This window comes from Ictidomys tridecemlineatus, chromosome 5 (genome assembly GCF_052094955.1).
Source record: "Ictidomys tridecemlineatus isolate mIctTri1 chromosome 5, mIctTri1.hap1, whole genome shotgun sequence".
Classification (NCBI taxonomy): Eukaryota; Metazoa; Chordata; class Mammalia; order Rodentia; family Sciuridae; genus Ictidomys; species Ictidomys tridecemlineatus.
In genome coordinates, this window is record NC_135481.1 from 15,607,345 (window position 1) to 15,614,415 (window position 7,071).

Genomic DNA, 7,071 nt, shown 5'->3' on the forward strand with positions numbered 1-7,071 from the left:
TACATTTGAATCAGATGGGGTATAATTTCTCATTTTTGACTAAATCTTGAAACACTAGAGTGTCCTGAGCTCAAGCCTTAGTCCTCTATATTATGTTATCACCAGCTGATATCATTCAACTCCTTGATTTTAAGTCTATAAGATAATAATTTTCAAATGTCTCTCTCCTGCTTAGGTTTCCCCACCAAAACCTAGATTCACAAATGTACTTGAGAGGCTTGAGAAGTAGTTCAATGGTAGAGCACTTGCCTAGCAAGCACAAAGAATGGGTTCCATTATCAGCCAAAAAAAAAAAAGTGGCTACTTAATATCTATACTTCCTATCTCATAGTCACCTCAAACTTATTAGAGAGATTTTTATCCCTCATCTTACTACCTTTCCCAGTAGTCTCACAAATTGGCACCATCATCCATTTAGTTGTTCAAGCCAAAAATGGAAAATATTCTTTTTTTTTTTTTCTTTGTCCCAGGGATTGAACCTAGGGGCACTTAACCACTGAACTTAGGGCCTCACTAAATTGCTAAGGCTGGCTTTGAACTCATGATCCTCTATCTCAGCCTCCTGAGCTGCTGCAATTACAGGCATGTGTCACCACATCCACCTTGGAAAACATTCCTGATTCCTCTTTTACCTCCCACATCCATCCATCCAATTCAGCCAGTCCAGCTGAATTGTTCTCTAAAACATATCCCAAGCCAGCTAGTTCATTTTACTGCATTTTCACTACCATCACCCTATTTCAAGATGTCATAATCTTACACATTGAAACTAAAAAGTCTGTCCAACCAACAGGACCACATAATTACTCTGGTTTTTTTTTTCCAGTACTGGGGATTGAATTTAGGGTCCCTGTGCACTAGGTGAGTGATCTATCACTAAACTACATCCCCACCCTATACATTGTCTTTTGTAACCCTCCACACTTTTGCTGCCTTGGCCCAGAGTAAAAATATATTTGATCTTGTCCCTCGTTCCCAGCTCAGGAAATACTTGTAATTCTCCCATATTAGTGTCTGTTATTCATAAGAAGACCCTTTCAATCACACTTAAGTTTATGGTAATGGGGTGACTCAGGGTCACCTCATTGAGCCCCTAGATAACTTCTGGATGGTAAATGGTCACCACAAAAATTAGAGGGTCGGGTGGGCACTCTGTTGCACATCTATAATCCCAGCTACCTGGGAGGCTGAGGTAGGAGGATCACAAATTTGAAGACAGCCTAGACTTTACTGAGATCTTCGATGGGGAAAACAATAGCTAGGGACATAAATCAGAGATAAAATACTTTCAAAACATGTTCAAGGCCCTGGGTTCAATCCTAGTACTGCAAAAAGAAATAAGATTAGAGGTTAGGTGGGCCAGTGGGACACGTTTTATAATCCCAGCAGCTCAGAAGGTTGAGACAGGAGGATCAATCCCCAGTCGTGTCCCCCCCATCACCCTGTCACCCCCCTCCTGCACCTCCATCCCCCCTGTCCGCTACCCCCCCACCCCCGGCAAAAAAAAAAAAAAAAATAGAGGTTAGGAACCTTCAGACTCATCTACTCCCCACCTCCAGGAAGAGAAGGAAACTGAAAATACAGGTTATAAACCACCACCAGGGTTTGAACTCAGGGGCACTTGACCACTGGGCCACATTCCTAGCAACTATTTTTGTATTTTATTTAGAGACAGGGTCTCATTGAGTTGTTTAGGGCCTCACTTTTGCTGAGGCTGGCTTTGAACTAGTGCAGCCAGTCTTGAACTTGCAACCATCCTGCTTCATTCAACCTTTATAGTTGCCATTATGGGTATGCACCACCAAGCCCTGCCTGTCTTGTATCTTTTATAATAAAACTATATACACAAGTATTTCCTGAGATTTGTGAATTGTTCTAGAGTTGTTCTAGTGGATCATTAAACCTGAGGAGAAAATTGTAGGAACCCTTGAGTCTCAGTATCTGTTTCTCTTTTCTTTTTCTTTAAGCAATATTTGGGATCGAACCCAGGGCCTTATACATGCTGGGCAAGTACTCTACCACTCCAGCCCAGAAACCCTTGAATTTATCACTGATCAGTCAGAAGTATGGGTTGGACTACAACTGGTGAGTAGGACCAAGATATGAGACTCATCTCTTCATGAACCCCTGAATTTAGGTCACCAATTTGGTGTCAGAGAAATAGAGAATTGTATTTGATGTCAGAAAGTACATCAGAGGCACCTTCTTCCATTAAAAATTATATTTTACAACCATGTTGGGATAAAGACAGATGTAATGTAAGCTAAATATATATCATTTTTTCCTCTGATTTTCCAAGATTTAAAACATTTTTGTGAGCCAGAGCAGTGACACATACTTGTAATCTCAGCAACTGAGGAGGCTGAGATAGGAAGATGTCAAGTTTGAGCCCAGCCTGGGCAATTTAGCAAGACCCTCTCTTAAAAAAAAAAAAAAAAAAAAAGTTGGAAAATATCTCAGTTTGGTAGTTCAATCTCCAGTACCACCAAAACATGAAGAAGAAGGAAGAGAAGGAGAAGAAGAGAACATTTAGAAGTAAATCTCTGTGATTTTTAGTTCTTAGTTAGTTTTTAGTTATGCCTTCTTGAAAATGAATCTCACTTATATTGTTTGTAGGAATGATACAGCCACTCTGGAAAATAGTTTGGCAGTTATCTTGAAAAATGAAAATGTACTTAACCATAAGACTCAGTAGCGATTGCACCCTTGAGCATTTATCCCAGAGAATGAAGACTTATTTTCACATAGGAGGTTATACAGGAATGTCCATAGCAACTTTATTTATTAAAATCCTGTGTTAGCATCCATCACTATGACAAAATACCTGAGAAAAACAATTTAAAAGGGCGAAAGCTGAGCATGGTGGCACACACCTGTAATCCCAGAGACTTAGGAGAATGAGGCAAGAGATCATAATTTTGAGGCCAGTCTGGGCAAGTTAGCAAGACCCCATCTCAATATTTAAAAAGACTGAGGATGGGTATAACTCTGGTAGAAGGCCTCTGAGTTCAATCCCCAGTATAAAAAATAAAATGAAGAAAGATTTATTTTGGCTCAAGGTTTCAGAGGTGTCAGTCCATGGTCACTTGGCCCTGTTGCCTTAAAGACCAAAGCCAAGTAGTACACTGTGGTAGAGGGCACACAGCAGAGGAATCTACTCATGTCTTGGAGGCCAGGAAGCAAATAGAGAACCAGAAGAGGTAAGGGACAAAGCACAGCCTCTAAAGCTACACACCCTCTAAAAGCACACACCCTTCAAAGGCATGCCCCCAGTGACCTACTTCCTCCAACTAGGTCCCACCCCTAAAATTTCCACGACTTCCCAATAGTGCCACTAGCTGAAACTAAGCCTTCAAAACATGAGCTTTTAAGAGCAAATCATGCCAGGTGCTGTGGCGCACACCTTTAATCCCAGCGGCTCAGGAGGCAGAGGCAAGAAGATCATGAGTTCAAAGCCAGCCTCAGCAAAAGCGAGGTGCTAAGTAACTCAGTGAGATCAGGTCTCTAAATAATATATAAAATAGGGCTGGGGATGGGGCTCGGTGGTCAATTGCCCCTGAATTCAATCCATGGTACCCCCCCAAAAAAAAAATCAAAAGAAATTCCAAAGGAAAAACTATCCAAATCCTTGATGGGAAAATGGTTAAAACTATGATAAATCTATACCATGGACTAGTACTCATCAATAAAAATGTACTCACCTAACAACTTAAATAAAACTCAATGAAATTATGCTGAGTGGCCAGATATGATGTCACATGCCTATAATCCCAGCAACTCAAGAGGCTGAGGCAGGAGGATCACAAATTCGAAGGCAGCCTGAGCAATTTTAGCATGATCCTCAGCAACTGGGAATGTAGCTCCATTATGCACTCCTGGATTTGGTTCCCAATACTGCAAAACAAATAAACAAAAACCAGTTCAAGTTTCTTTTTCACATTCTTTCATTCAATAAAGTAGGTAATCATAATTTTAAGTATATCTATTGTTTTATTGAACTAAGTAACCGCTCTATTGCTGAACTATACCTCCAGCCCCAACCATCCTTATTTTGAATAAAAATCAAAACACAACATTTTATTTTAATAAAATCAAATTACTTTGAAGATTTTTTGAATTGTCCTTCTTGCAAAGCACATTATTAATCCCTAGTTTGGGTCTTTAATAGAAGTACATAATGGAAGAAGAAAGGAAACTAGAATAAGGAAATTCTCATTATTACTTTTATTTTTAACAAGTATAGCTTAGTGGGAGGAACTTGTTATCAAGGATTAAGTATTTTTATTCAGTTTTAAGGCAAAATTAAATTTCATTTGAAAGTGGGATCAGAATATGATGGATAGCCCATCCTCAGGACCATAAAAATAGAGTAGCAGAAGCACTACTTGGAGTTAAAAGTGGACCCAGGGATGTGGATAATGAAAGGTTGTTTGTTTTTGTTGTAAAAAATTACAAAAATTCCTGATATGCAGTGAGTTTGTTCACAAATACCCAGCTTCTCCTTTCTGTAAATCTGGTAGGATGACACTTTCCCATCTCTTTTGAAGTTGGGATAATGGTGTGATTTGCTTTAACAAGAAGTGTGAGCAGAGGGAAGGTGTGTTACCTCTTGGTAGAGCCATGGGTTTGTGCCAGCTCCTTCTCCTCCCTGTGGTGATGCTTGTAGAAGCATATGGTGAGGTACAACCTCCAGCCAAGGTTCCTGATGACTATAATGAGCAAGTGCCCCTGCTGATCTACATTGGACATGTGGCATAGAGAAGAAATACACTTTTTAAGTTTTCTTTTCCCCCCCTCCCTCTCTCTTTCTAAATATGTATGATTAAAACCAGAGTACTCTACCACCAAGCTACATCTGAGTATCTGAGCCTTTTATTTATTTATTTATTTAGGCAGGGTCTTGCTAAATCGCTGAGGCTGGCCTGGAGCCTGTGATTCTTCTGCCTCAGCCTTCCAAGTCGTTGAGATTACAGACATGTACCACTACATCTGGCAAGAAATATATTTTTTAAATTTGGTGTATTCCAGTGCTGGGGTTGTGGCTCAGTGGTAGAGAGCCCTCCTAGCACATGCGAGGCCCTGGGTTCGATCCTCAGCACCACACAAAAAATAAATAAAATAAAGATGATATTGAGTCCAACTTTTTTTAAAAAATGGTGTATTTCTGGGCATGGTGGTACAAACCTGTAATCCCAGAGACTCAGGAGGCTGAGACAGGAGAATTTCAAGTTCAAGGCCACTCTCAGCAAAATAGTGAGGCCCTCAGCAACTTAGTGAGACTTGTCTCAAAATAAAAAATAAAATTAAAAGAACTGGGGGTGTAGCTCAGTGGTAAAGCACCCCTGGGTTAAATTCCCAGTACAAAAAAAATGGCATATTATAATTATACATAATAGTGGGATTTGTTGTACATACCTCCCTTCTTGCTTTCCTCCTCCTCCCTCCTTTAGGTCTCCTTCCTCTATTCAACTGGTCTCCTTTCTATTTTTATGAGACCTCCCTTTTTTTCCTTTTTTTCTCCCTAGGTTCCCCATATAAAACATATAACTCTTGACTTTTTGAGTTTGTCTTATTTCACTTAACATATGCTCTGAAATTCCATCCATTTTCCTGCAAAAAACCCACATTATTTTATTATTCTTTTTAGCTTAATAAAAATCCATTTTGTATACATACCACATTTCTTTATCCTCTCATCCATTGAGAGACATCTAGGCTTGACTGTTGTGAACTGTTGCTATAAACATGGGTATACATGTATTGGTATAGTATACTAACTAATTCTCTTTTTTTAAAAGATTTTTACTTATAGATGATACAATACCTTTAATTAATTAATTAATTAATTTTTTTTTTGTGTGTGTGTGGTGCTGAGGATTGAACCCAGTGCCTCACACATGCTAGGCAACCACTTTACCACTGAACTACAACCCCAGCCCTGTTGATTAATTCTTTTTTTTTAAGTTGGACACAATACCTTTATTTATTTATTTATTTATTTATTTATTTAATGGTGCTGAGGATCCAACCCAGCACCTCACACCTGCTAGGTGAGCGCTCTACCACTGAGCCACAACCCCAGCCCCTTGACAAATTCTTTAGGACACTTTTACTTTTGTAAGTCTGAGATTTTAACCTACCTCATCCCAACCCATCCATATTATGGTATGCTACCAGAACAAAACTTAAGAAAGTGGTATTGGCATAAGAGTCAGGAGGTGGTGACAAGGATGGTGAACCGTGATACACAATAGAGAAGCATTGGTAAAACTCTTTCCTGAAGTTACTTGGAAGATGAACTTGTAGCTTTAGAAATAATTTGAAAATATAGTGTTGGCTGCATTTGACAAGAAAAGGGGAGGGGGAAATTGGCTGGCTTGCAAGTAGGAATGAAAGACAAAAACGAGAATCTGAAAATACAGAGCCATACAGGGTTGTAAGACAGATTGCTTCTTATATTTAAATAATATAAAATTGGGATAAATAATAAAAACTCAGCTTTACAACTAATCAAGGGTATTGCCATCACACCATAGTCAAAAACCTTGGAAGGGATTAAGAACCTAGGAAGGTCCAACCAGAATAGGATATTCGGATCTCTTCAGGAAGGGGTCCTTGAGAGTATTTTAATTGCAGGAAAAGCATTTGGTGACCAGAAGTGTATAATGGGATTATAGTAGCCCATACTGCCATTTGCAAATATTGCCTCTTCTCTCCAAAGCCCATGGCAAGATGGTACTTCCCCATTCCATCTGAAATGAATCTTGACCATATGACCGGATTTGTTCAATAAAATGTGAAAGAACTTACATGTGTCACTTCAGGGCAGAAGCTTCAAGAGTCAGTGCTCACTCATCATTTCCTCTTCTTCCTCTTCTTCTCCCTGTCCTGGTGATGGCAAAACATACTTTGAAAATGAACTCCCTTCAGCAGGAGGCCTGAGTGCTCTGGCCAGCAGGGCCATTCTGCCAACCCATCATGTAGTGTAAGCAAGAAACAAACTTGTGTGTGCGTGGTTTGTGCTGAGAATTGAACCCAGGGCCTCAAACATGCTAAATACCCACTCTATCA